The 14,874-nt window shown below is 26.5% G+C and overlaps 1 protein-coding gene across 7 annotated transcripts in view; it reads left to right on the top strand.

The window, feature by feature from the left end:
- Positions 1 to 14,874, top strand: part of LOC136218530 (phosphoglucan, water dikinase, chloroplastic) — a 66,249-nt gene that overhangs the window by 14,546 nt on the left and 36,829 nt on the right. The gene's annotated exons all lie outside the window — the stretch shown is intronic.

Here is a 14,874-nt window from a genome sequence, read left to right as displayed (position 1 = left end):
AATCTTTATTTTAGATTTATTGTAAGTTTTTTATGTAGTTTATTTTCATAAATGAAATGTTGTGTTTCCTTTGATTTTTATAATTATTTTTTTTATAAAATTTATTAATTTAAATATTAATTAATCTAATGAAAATTAATTATTATGTAATAGATTAAAAAACTTTTGATTTATTAATAATAAATATTTTAGCCCTACAAAAAATAATAATAAATATTTTATATTAAAATTGGATTCCAAAAATTAAGTGTCGTGATTGTAAAGCAATTACAATAATGAAATGTATATGAAAGTGATTGCAACTCTACTGATGTGGCAATAGGGACCACACCTTGTAATTACTATAGGAGGTGTGACTAGTTACCACCTATATCAGTGGCTATCTAATGCATATTAAGCTCTTATTCCTACTAGTTACCCCTTACTATTACATAAATTTATAGGGTAAATTAATCTCGTGGCCTATGAACTTTTCTCTTACTTTCTTTAAGGTATCTAAACTTCAAAATTGAATATTATGACCCATAAACTTTGTACTTTACTAAAATAAAAGCCATATTTAACGTTGATCCAAATGAACACTCTAATAGTAGGCAACTCTTCATTGTAGAGCTAATGGAAATGATATTTTAAGAAACTTTAATTCTTGAAATTTTTGGTTTTGAGGTTATTTAAGTATTGTTTGGTTAAGAGAGAAAAAGTGGTTGTTTAGAGAGAGAAAGTTTCAAAAAAGCTGAGTTGGAAAATTAAAAATAGTGGTCGAATGAGAGATGTGGTTCTAAACAACTTTAATTCTTTGACTTTTCTATTCGTTATCCGTCATTTTGACTTGGTCAACGGTAAAAAAAATGGTCATTATATTAGTAAAGTGTAAAGTTCAAGGGCCATAATGTTAAGCTTTGAAGTTAATGGCTCATAATGAAAGTAAGTTTAAATTTCAAGGGGCATATACATAAGTTACCATTACTTTATAACAATGTAATGTAATGGAGCCAACTTGTTTAGGCGCGTGTGGCACTTAAACCATCTAAATATTAAAATTCACAATATATGTAAGGATAACATATTCGAAGTTAACTAAAAAGTCTCATATTGGAAAAATAAGATTAATAACATATAATACATATGAAAAAATGCATGATCAACACATAACAACAAATTACATAGACATGACACAAAATTAAACAATTGATATATAAAAACAAAGTACAAAGATAATACTTCATCATATATAATAACATGGTGCAACCATTAGAGATGTGAGGAGCCTACATACACACCGACTAGTGATTAGCCCAAATGGTCACTAGTCCCTCCACTCTATAGTAGTTCTTATATTAACTTTATATTTGGAAAGAACATCTATTATATTGTTTTATTCATCATACTCCCTAACCGATGGCTAGGTTTTTTTAATCTCTATCGTAGTTTTCATACTAATTCCAACTCTAATAGAAATAATTATTATAAATGTTTCATTAATCACACTCTGTATATATCGTATTGTTATAAAATTTTATCTATTATGTCCCTTCACACTCCTTAGCTAATGTCTAGACTTTTCTCGTCCCTAATATTTCTCATACCAACTTTAGACCTAGTAAAAATACAATTATAATGTATTATTCATCACACCTTTTATATGTTATGTTATTAAAAAAAGTTTTATGTCCTATTACACCTATAGATTTGTAAATCAGGGGTTAGATTATTAAAAAAAATTATGAATACATAAGCTAACTAAAATTGCATGCGACAATACTAGCACTATTATACATACACCTCCTAGAATTTCACAATTAAACGTAACTGGATGAAATTAATACTAAAATGGGTGGCCTCTAATAAGCTGTCGTGTTGCACCCCTAGAATTTACAATTTCAAAAAAAAAGGCATGAAATACAAAAACAAAATAAAAAAAAATAACCAAGTTAAAATGACTTTTATGGAATTTACACCTTAAAAGTATAAAGTGAGCATTTAACATTTTGCCCAAAAGTAATAAATCAAAATAGTTAAAGTTGAAAACTTGTCTTAGATTTTTTTATTTTCACCTTCTCATTGATATCTTACGAGGATAGTTCTAGTATTTCAGAGGTCCTAACCTTGGTACTTTTTTTTACAAATCTAAATTTAATAAATATAACATTGAACTAATTCTTGACCTAATCAAGAAGAACCGTATAAAGATCAAACCTTTGAGATGGTTTATAGAGAATGAACTAGTTAGGAGCTATATTATTATTAGGGTAAAGTACAAAAAGAAAAAAAATATGTGATTTGACTTTTTTGCAAACCAAGTCCCGTAGTTTTAAAACTTGCAAACGTGAGTATGTGCTTTGTGTAGTTTGCAGGCATTCCGTAAAAAAATTGTTATCGTAACTATTTATCCCAAAAGGAAGCGATTAGAGCAATTAAATAGTTTGATTTTGCAAATTACCTCAAATATAAGGATTGCCTTTGTAAACTAAATCATAAGTATTTTTTGACAAAAAAAAAATTGACTCGCAAATCCTTTAATTGCAAACAACAAAAACAGCAAACCCTTGTTTGCAAGTTTTTAAACCACTCGATTGTGTTTGCAAATTGGGCAAATAAAATAAATTTTTGTTATAGTTTACCAATATTGTTAGAAGAGAAGTTTTGAAATAAAATTTGGAAAATTCATCTAAACATCAGAAAATAGCATTTTTATTCCTAAAATGGCAAACACACGAATTATTTGGAGAATACTAGAAAATCAAAAGAAACATTCCTAAAATACCAAACACTATACAAATGTATACTAAGCTAAACGATCTAAAATTCCTTCTATATAAGAATTCAAGCTACACATAACTCTAGATTAAAACATGAAGCAAAAGCAACCATGAGCATGCATGTAATAAGATACTACATCAACAATACGCAGTTTCTCGATTGGACAACCATCAACCAAACCATTGAGAAATTAATAAAATCCCATATCAGTTATTATAAATAACAACTTGATAGTGTCATTGTAAACCTCATTCTTCATCATTTGATAAAAAAAAGACATCAATGTGCTGGAAAAAAATATTCAAATTAACTTAAACTGAATGAAAGTCAAAATAATAATAAAAACTCAAACTTATGGAACAATACATTTCAAATGATTCAACTCTCATTTCAAATGGCTCACTGAGCTTATCATTTTTATACCATTTATTGGTAGTCCTACACAAATGAAAAGAAAAAATAGTTATTATTTAACCTCAAAACATAAAAAAAAATAAAATAAAAAATAAATTACTTATCCATTTTCTTCAAACAATCTTTCATAATCTAACTACTAGATGGTTTACTCATAGAAACATCAGACTCCTCCCCCAATTTGTCATCCAATGTATATATTCCTCAAACAATTCTTCTATCATTAACATGAAAACAAACTACAGATGTATCAAACCTTGTTTCAAACGCCCCAGTCTAAAAAAGCATCTAGCGTACACATTAACTTCCATTTTTTTTTTCAAACTCAATGGAGGATTCTTTTTCAACAATATCAATGTCATCTTCAATATCACCAATATCAACTTCCTGATAATAATAATAATAATAAAACAAACAAACAAACAACACACACAAACAACATGACAACATAAGGATATGATTGAAAACGTTAATCAATTTTAGATAATATTAAACAATTTCAACCAATTTCATTCAATCTCAGCCAATTTCAAACACTTTCATTAACTCTAAAAACATTTTTGCATATAGTAAAAAAAACTGAAAGTAAATGAAATAACAAATAACTACTTTAACAATGATTGAGATATTACCTTTAATTTGCCCAAAGCATTAAATGCTTGATATTCATTTGAATCAACATCTTCCTCATTTTCTATCACCAACACCATCTTCACCATCACCTTTCTCAAGACCATCATCTACATTCTCATTCTCAACATATGTATAAGATTTCTTCAAATAAATACCATAATTATTAGCATCATAAACATCATCTTCATCTTCATCATCCTTGTTCTCATCACCAACATCAGCATCATCATTAACCTCAACTTCATTATCCTACACCTTATCATCATCATCTTCATTCTCATTATTATCGCTTTCTTTCTCATCGTCTACATCATCAATGATCGTTATTCAAATTTCTTTCAGATTTAAATGCTTTCTCATCCTACATATTAGAACCATTTATACCGCCAAAATTATTAACATCATTTTCATTAGGATCAATAACATTATTGACTTTTTATAAAAAAAAATAACATTATTAACTCCATCATTTTTCTCATGAATCGTAACCATGTCCCCATGAACATAAAAAGCATTCTCATAATATACGTTCTTCTCAAAATCATTTATTTTGAAAATCAACAGCACCACATCGCTCCAAATCAAAATCTATAAAACAACAACACATTAAAAAAAACTAAATATAATAAATATATAAATAACAAATAAAACAATATCCTTAGTATTTTCAACTAGTTTTACTTGAATTTTATTCAATTTCATGCCCTTTCAACTAATTTAATTATTTTTAGACATTTGGGCACACTTTACATTTTTTAATTTATCCGAATTTGCTCTTATTATAACCAATTTCATCCAATTTCAAACACATTTAGACATTTTCACTCAACTTAAAGTATGTTATAAATATATTAAATTAGATGAATTGTAACATATATTTTTATATAAATAAAAACACACCTCTTTATCAAATTTCTTAAAAGATTATCAAACATCTTAAAACTTTTATCAAATAACGAGTCAATTCAATCCTTTAAAGCAACAAACAACTTGATTACACCACTGTTTCATTCTTACCACTTGAATACTTCTCATACAAATAACCAAAACCATTATACATATCGGCTTTAATATCTTCAACAGAAGTAGCATTATCTTTCAAATCATACTCATCAACCCAAAAACTTCTCCTTTAGAAAAAAAAGTCTTCCAATCCTTTCAAAATCTTCATGTCATTTTCAGATGGATCAATATCGCTCAACTTCATCTAAGAGGGAAAAAAATCAAACAAAAAATCCAAAACAAAAATAATTTCTTTAAACAAAAAAATACAAAAAAAAAACTCAAATTCAGAAATTGAAATAATCATATCCTTAACTTAACTTGATCTTTTCAAAAAAAAAACTTGATCTTTGATATAACCTTTACGATAGAATACCAATCAAGAACCCTAGTAAAAGTTTTTTGCTTTCTCCTACAAAACAATCCTTCGGCTGCACCACATACACCATAAACTCATAATTGAAAAAAGTACATGGATCTATAAAGCTTGTAAAACCTAGGAGTTTTCAAGAAGAACTTGTCAAACCCGATCCAAAATAGAATCGGATATGACAGTGAGACATTACCACATAAATGAACGAGTCGGAAGTAACATCTCACAATCCAATGTTAAGAATTACAAATCATGTTTGAACTTAAAAACATTTTCTACATATACTTTTACATTTGTAAAAGGTCGAAAATCATTTATAATTTCCAAATACGAATCCTTTTCTCGTGCGTTTTACCAAAACGAGTTCGAAACATAGAAAATTACTCCAGTTCTAACATGTTAACTTTTAATTTGCCTATCTCATAAATTAACACCATAATTGGACATTCAAACCAAAATCTGGCATACCACAACTTCTTTATCCTTCCAAAATTGGCAACTCGGGTGCCTAAACATTCATAAGCACAAAACAAACCTATATCTACATGTACAAAATGGTATGCAATACCCTAGAAGACGACTTGGACAACCGTGGCCATATCCAATCCTCGCCCTAGTGTCGAACACTTCCCTCAGTACCTCGTACTTCTTCGCCTAAAAACATTAAAACATTTGAAAATATGAGACAAAAATCTCAGTAAGCAACTATCAACTATAGAAACTAGTTTTTACGTAAAATAGCTATATGTATACATTTGTGAAAACATTTAACCAAACCAAACCTTAAACTTATTAACTTGTAAACAACATCCAATTAAAACAGAATTTTAATCAATAACCTCAAATCAAACTTAATCAAAACACAACGATTCTTATATAAACATTTACTAAAAATCGAAGTTCGAATCAAATTCAATATTGTATCCATCACCGAGTATCCCCTCGTAAACCAATCCACAACACGCAAACATATTCGAGACGTCTCTATAACCATGCCTAATCTCGTATTGGTCTTACCCAACACTTCGCTGCCAATACCCGACTAGGTCTTTTGACTGTGTACACAGGCCATGTTCCTCACTGAACATGGTCTTCAAATATCAAACCACCCGTCCGGACTACTCCTGATGGATACAAACTTTATCCAAAATCCAACCAAACTTCAATTGTATACATTTTCTCATCAAATGGATCAAACTTTACTACAATCATCAATAAATCGAAATCCAACATTTACTGAACCAAAATAGCAATTGAACCCCTGAAGAAATCCAATTTAACACTAATTGACCAAAATATCATTAAAACCCTTAAAGAAATCCAATTGAACACTAATTGAACCAAAATAACATTAAAATCCTTAAACAAATCCAATTGAACACTAATTGAACCAAAATAACATTCAAACTCTTAATGAAATTCAATCAACATCAATTGAACCCAAATAGCATTTAAACCCTTAGGGAAACCAATTTCAACATCAATTGAACTAAATCATAATCAAACTCTTAAGAAAACCAATTCAACATCAAGGTATGAATCAAAGTAGTTCAAAAATTATCATTGTGAACTCATTTTCTTCAAACTTGAACACAAACTCAAATCAACAACCAATACTCAAATCATTTCTAGGAAAACCCTTAGGAGACAAATTCAAGAAAATTTATAGCTCAATATACATATATTTATACATGCAAACCAAAAACTAGTTGATAGTTACTTACCTTAGCCTAAATTGAGAACAAGAACAACACCACCAAAACCTTAAATCTGTCCAAAATCTGCCTAGCCCGTATTCTTTGTAAACTACTCCAAATCAAAATCCCTCTGGTCAGAAGTTGCTTCTATGTGTCTAGAGTCTCCAGTTAAAATTTGAGGTGATTTGGACGGTTAGATCTCTGGCAACACCCAAAACGATGGAGCTGCCCTGTTTTTGGTGGTGGTTGAAGGTGGAGGAGAAAGGAGAGAAAATGGAGAAAGAACAATGTAGAAGGTAGTGTTTTGATCCAAATGATCAATAATTCTGAATTTATCCTATATATAGCCTTGATTTGAGTGGATAATTATTCACTTTGGTCCTCCAAAAATCTAATTTTTTTTTTTAAAACTTACCCTAAACTTATAATTGTTATAAAAATGTGCAATTACCCTCAAAACTATACCCGTAACACCCAATTAATCGACTAATCCTAAAACGAATATAATATAACTTAGGGTTCAGGGTATAATAAATAAAAAAATTAAGGACACGGACGTGATAGAATTAGTCTTCAAAGTCTAAATAGTAGCACTATTTTTTTTACCTTAAGAATAATTATAGTCCACAAAACAAAATCAAAATGATGCATGCGTTCATGCTTCTTATCTGTCTTTTCCAATAAAAAACGTTTAAAAAATAAACCATAAGAACCTTAACACAATCTCACTTAATCTCAAGCTCACTCAAGCAAACATTTTTCACATCTTTTATAGCAACCGATAAGTTCCCATCAAAATATTTTTGAACCAATAACCTTCCATGCCCATGAGAAACATTCCTTAATTTTCAAAAAACTCAATCCACTGATAATAATAAAAAAAACTCATCAATTCTCCAAACTTTACTCTCGCACCACCAACTTCTATATAGATAGACGAACTATCTTTTTGATGAACCTCCCTCATAAGAAAATAGTGAATGAGCCGATTATGTTATGCCAAATCACCCACATCAACAAACTTACCAAAGCAACTCTCCTAAACAAACTTCTCACCACTTTACTCAGCCTTGATTTATATATCCTAAAGCAGAAATGTCAATACCTATTTTCACATTAGCATCACAATCCTCACTTAATTCAAAATTTGGATCTCATATCTAACAAAACAAACAAACAATTAACTTAAAATAGTTATAAATATAAAACATCACATATTCACACAAGTTAACACAAGTCCTCACAAGGTCGCACAATTTCACAATATTTTTTAAAAAATATACACGGTATAATTTCTTTAAAATGATCAAAAAGAGAAGGAATCTATATATAACTAACAAAAACATTATAGTTAAAACAATTTAAAATGCAATTAGAAATAAAATTGACTCAAATGAATTTGAATAAAATCCAATAAATTACAGTTACAACCAATTTAACATAAGTTCATGAAAGCTTAAAATGCAATTAACAACAATTTCACCTAATATCATTCAATTTAACCCATTTTTTTTATTTTTTATGATTTCATTCGGTTTCCTCCAATTTCTTCAAATGTATACGTATTTCATATAATCTCGTCCAATTTAACATCCAAAACATAACATAAAAAAATACAACTAGAAACAACACAACAAAAATTATACAAATTTGAATAAAATACAGTGAAACTAATATACATACATCAAATTTTTGAACAATTAAAACTTCTCCCAAAATATATTTACTAGAAAGCTTTTTCATTGACTTCTTTTATGATATGTTTCCCAAATTTTTCACTATGTTCTTCTGAATAATATTTCTATTACCATTCTTATCAGACAACTCAACATTCTTCACATCATCATTTTTCATAGAAAGTTCTTTATTTTGATCACCATGCAAACTATTTCCCCAACATTTCTTATGTTTTTTTACTAAGTCATAACCATAAAAACATCTTTCCTGTTTCAATTCTTATTAGAAATCATTTCAACAAAAATTGCTATCTTCATAACCATCAAAATTAGAAGAAGTCGAATGATTATCTTTGTAAGTTTAAGTACCAAAATCTAATTTTTTGCAATCTTTCACCATTCTGAAATAGAACACAAAAAAGTAACAACAACAGAAATAATACAAAAATGTTTAGATAGATTTCTCAATAGAAGGAAAAACAATCAAACAAATAAAGGAAAAAGTAAATACAAATACTTATAATTTAAATTAGAGCATTATCCACGTTAAATCATAAAATATTAATGTAGATTTAGATTGTATATAATCATATTTAAATATTAAAAAAATAATAATCTTATAATTGGGATACGCATAAAAAAATAAAAATAAAATAATAATAATCTAATAATGATACATTATGAAAATATGAAAAGCTAAAAAATAGTCAATTTCAAGTTGTAGAAGAAAATAGTTCAATTATTTCGATAATCACTTTAGTTTTGAAAAAGTTATTAAATTTCATTTTATTTCAATAAAGTTATTGATTTTTTTTCTTGCAGTAAATTTATTAGAAACCATTTCAAATAAAAAAAGAAAAGAAAAAAAAGTGAGATGAAAAAAATGAATGACTACATATGACATGATCCACGTAACATAAAAAATAAAAAACATGTTTTTATTTACTTGCTTTAACAACTCCAAACGATTATGTTTATGTGACAGTTAAAAATATATAATTTTTTTAACCGTTTGGTTGTGGTTGTTATATTATAAGAAAAAATATTTTCAATATGATTGTTTCGTTATTAGTTTACTAACTAATCGAAGACATGCATGTTGCACAAATCATATTTAACTATTTTGATAATTGATTATTTATTATTATATTATAATTTTTATTTTTTTAATAATAATGTCTGGTATTATAAAAAACATTATTAATTTTTTACACTATTTTCAATACATAATATAAAAAATAAATATATGATAAAATAAATATATTTATAAAAACAACAATAAAATACTCACATTTTATATTTAAAAAATTTATAACACACATCATGTTTACTCATATAAACGAATGCTACTATGAATAGATTTTTCATAATGTCAATATGATTGAACTACCGATATATCAACTAAGTAAGAATGCAGTGAATGCAGCCGCAGTCCTGTAAAATGCAACATCAAATAAACAACAATTATGATTTTTATTGGGAGAAGTATCAAATCAATGAATAAAAATTAAAATGAATGATTATAATTTGAAACTAGAAGTAGTATGAGACTGCACATGACATATCTATATATCACACATACATCAATATCAATCTACTTAAACAGTAATATCAAGAGACGATAAATGAAAGAGATATGATAACCCAATTAAATAATTTTCATTTGAAATAAATAAAAATTTATAATTAAAAAAATTTCAGAATTGAAGATAGAAGTGAATATATGAAGATGTTACAATTTAACTTATTATCATTTATGATATACATATAACTGTTGTAAAAACTTAATTACTAAACCACTAATTTACTAATGTAGGAAGACCTTTTTATTCTCCTTCCAAAAATATCAAATTGATACATTGGTTCATCACATAAATTTATTACCTAAAGATGACTAAATAAAAACTATTGAAATACTAATAATTTTGTACAGACCACAATATAATGGTTAACAACTATAAAAGCTAGTGTTGCAAAAACAACTGTCTCAATATCCCATAATTAATATACATTTTAGGATTTTGAGCATCAAAAATTATTTTAATTTATCTTCATTTTGAGTTCATATCTAGCATAATCCAAATTGCTTGAAAAATAAACATCTTATCAAGTGTATTGGACGCTTACAATCTCTTTGTCTGCAGGATTGGGCAGAAAAAATTAACATCTTCAAAAATAATAATAATGTAGAATTCATGACTAAAAAAATGAGAAATGAACTTAGAATCGTAATCATGACAAAAAAATGATTTATAATTGAAATAAGCTTCATTATAAGTATAATGTTTCAATGTCTCTTTAATCATTTTCTCCAATATATCTTCAACTTCAATTAACAACTATCGTGTGAAACTTTATATCTATTCGTACAAAAATGCATAAAAACAAAAAATTAAATCCATATGAGTTAGATAAAACCAAATTAAAAAAATTAGTGGACTTCACTAATTCTGAATTTGAAAAATTAATTTAACTTCAATTAAACCTAACAATTGAATTCATATAAAGCCGAAAATCCAAATTTTAGTTAACGTTAAAAAATCAAAACGATTACACTTAGCCTAGTGGTTGAGAGCTTACCTATGCCTTGGAAGGTCATGGGTTCGAATCACATCCGGGTCTGGTGGGGATTTTTCTTTCTTCTTTAATGTAAGCGCATTGCGTAAATTTTTTAAAATAAAAAAAAAACTCATACTAAAAAAGAATACAAATATACAAAATCTTTATTTTAGTTATTTTGAAAACAAATGACAAACAAAAAAGTAAACATTGACAAGGTAGTGAAAGATGTGGAACTACACAATTGAGAAAAAAAAAACTACTACCTATACAAAAAAATCGAATAATTACCTTTGGAAACATGACGATTTATTGTAATTATTGACACATTTGCTTTCCCGATTTCAGTCGCCAATCCCTCTTCTAATTCTATCGGATTTGTTCAATTGGGAATATTAATGTCTAAATTCTCCAAATTCTTGAAGAAAATGCTATTAATACAGTTTGTCAATGGAAACTGCTTATAAATAAATTTGAACCTCTTAATGAAATAAGAACAAAATTACAAGACTATATTATTTGAAGTAAGAACAAAATTATAGGACTATATTATAAGAGTATGAAGAAAAAAACTAATATATAATCAAAATTAAAGGTCGATCAAGACTTTGGTTTTCAGTGGCCAATAGATATGATGATGAAATAATGTCTATTATGCTTTATATATATATATATATATATATATATATATATATATATTGTGACTTTATTGTGTTTTTTTATCTTCCTATAACTCTTACTTTCTTTTATTACTTTAATTAATGAGCTAGTAATTGATAATAAATAATGTATTAATATAGTACTGAAGATATAAAGATAATTAAACTCATCCAAAAAGTCTCTAAAGCATTTCTTTTAAATTGTCTCTACTTCCGCTATTACTAGTCGAAAACCTGTGCGATGCAGGGATATGAAACTTTTATATATAATTTAAATAAATAAATAAATTGACATATTTTACCTTTGAATAATTTTATATTATGCTATAAAAAATTTATACTATGTATATTTGAAATTGGGTAAATTACATCCATGACCACTTAAATTTACCCATTTTAACATTGTGGCCACTAAACTTTAATTCTTAACGGTATGTCCACTAAACTTTACACTTTTTAACACCGGTGACCACTCAACTTTAACCAAGTCTTCAAAATGACCGTTAACGATCTCAAAATGAAAATATTCAAGAATTAAAGTTGTGTAGAACGACATTTACCATGAAACCACATTTTTATTTTCCAAAATCAAAATTTTTGGAGCATTCTCTCTCTAAAAACTCACTCTCTTTTTCCTAACCAAACAACACCTAAATTCTGAACAACTTATATATTTTTATTGATAATTCAAATCAAATTAAATTAATTTTGAAAATAAAAATTTGTTTAATTTTTTTATATAAAATTTTAATTAAAGGTGAATGATTTATTTAATTTTATAAAATTTAATGATTTGTACTTTTTAGTAATTTTATTACATTTTGATATTTTTTTCTAACTAGAATTCTGTGAAACAATGATAATAAAATAAGAGATTAATTAAGAAATATATTAGAATACAATGAAAAATAAAAAATTTAATTAAACTATAATTAAAATTAAATATTTATCTACGGTACAAAATAATTATAATATATGTTGAAATGGAAGCAACATCAATATATTATGCTACAAATTATTACAACAGTACTTTTCAAATAGTACACATGAAGAGACTTTATCAATTCAATAAGTTACATATATACATTTAGCCTTTGCCTTAAAAAACTTTAATTACATATAAAAAAAATTCATAAGAATTAGTTACAAATTCATCTTGATGATAATCATTTTGCTTGATGAAATTTCATGACCACCAAGTATTCGAATTCAATTATTCATTAGACTGCAATAACCTAATATATCCAATTGAATCAGCTAAAGGTGATGATTTCTCCTATTTTCATCTCGTAATATGTTATCAAGACATTCAATCAATTTGTTCTTCATTCTTTCACTTATAGTATCAGCACGCTCGCAGATATCACTTCTTTGACTTCATTAATATTTTATAATAATTATATTTTCTTGAATTTCGTAAGCAAGAACATGAAACAAACAAAGGAATAGAAAACAAAAATGAAGGGACGAAAAAGACAATTAGGAGAGAATTATCTTTCTCTCATTTTTGCTATTTCGAAAATAAGAGAGAATGTCAAAATATATGCATATAAAGAGGAGAGTGGAAATATTTTTTACCCATTAATTAAATTTTTTATTTTTTCCTTAATAAAGTATTAAGTCCATAAATTAATTTTAGTTAAATATAATTAAATCGCAATTGTAACCAATCAGTACAAAAAAATATGTTTTATAATTAATATGTGAAATGAATTCTATTAATTTGAATCATTATGCTCAACACTTGAGAAATTGAAGAGTTCAAATAATAATATTTTTAATTAATATTTTCCAACAACTTGTCCTATGATCATGTTTTATTTTCATATATTAAAAATTCTTGAAATACTAACAATTTTGTACAAACCACAATATAATAGTTAAAAACTATATAGGCCAATGTTGCGAAAACAATTATCTCAATCTTAAGTGTATTTTAAATCTCTCTGTCTATGGGATTGGGAAAAAAATAACTTCTTGATGATGATAATAATAATAATAATATAACATAATTTATAATTGAAATAAGTACCATTGTAAGTATAATATTTCAATACCTCTTTAATTATTTTCTTCAATATGCCTCCAACTTTAATGAACAACTATTGTGTGAAACTTTATATCTATTCATACCAAAATGCATAAAATAAAAAACACAATCCATATCAGTTAGATAAACACAAATTAAAAAAATTAGTGGACTTCACCAGGTTTTGAATTTGAATTAAACCTAACAATTGAGTTCATAGAAAGCCGAAAATCTAAATTTTAGTTAGAGTTAACAATTGAAACGATTCCACCTAGCAACATATACTAAAAAAGAATACAAAAGTATAAAATATTTATTTTAGTCATTTTGAAAAAAAAATAGAAAAGAAAACATGGATAAGGTAGCGAGAGGTGGAGGACCTAGGCTACAGAAGAAATGGAATTTCATCTCTGAAAAATGAAACTATAACAACTATTGTTTTATAAAAATAAAGCAACAACACAAATGAGAACAAAATAACTGCAATATATGAAAAAAATCGAATAATTACCTTCAGAAACATAATGATTTTCTTGAATTTTTTGACACCTTTTTCGTTCCTCAATTTTAGTTTTCCATGCATTTTTTATTTCTGTCGGATTTCTTTAATTAAGGATATCATTTTGAAAAAGAAGATAAATAAAAAAGAAAATATGGATAAGACATCGAAAGATATATATGGAACTTGGGTAACGATAGAAATGGATTTCATCTTTTAAAGATGAAACTGTAACAACTATTGTTTTACAAAAATAAAGCAACAATGCAATTGAGAACAAAATAACTACAACATATGAAAAAAATCGAATAATTACCTTTAGAAACATAAGGATTTCTTGTAATTTTTACACATTTGCGTCTTTCGATTTCAGTTGTCCATACATTTTCTATTTCTATCAGATTTCTTCAATTGGAGATATCAAAGTCTGAATTCTCCAAATTCTCGAAGAAAATGCTATTAAATAGTTTATCAATAGAAATCGCTCCTAAATATATCTGAATCTCTTAAAGAAATAAGAACAAAGTTATAAGACTATATTATTTAAAGCAAAAACAAAATTATAAAACTATA

The sequence above is a fragment of the Euphorbia lathyris genome, chromosome 2, assembly GCF_963576675.1.
Source record: "Euphorbia lathyris chromosome 2, ddEupLath1.1, whole genome shotgun sequence".
Lineage (NCBI taxonomy): Eukaryota > Viridiplantae > Streptophyta > Magnoliopsida > Malpighiales > Euphorbiaceae > Euphorbia > Euphorbia lathyris.
This window is presented reverse-complemented; position numbering and strand designations above follow the sequence as displayed.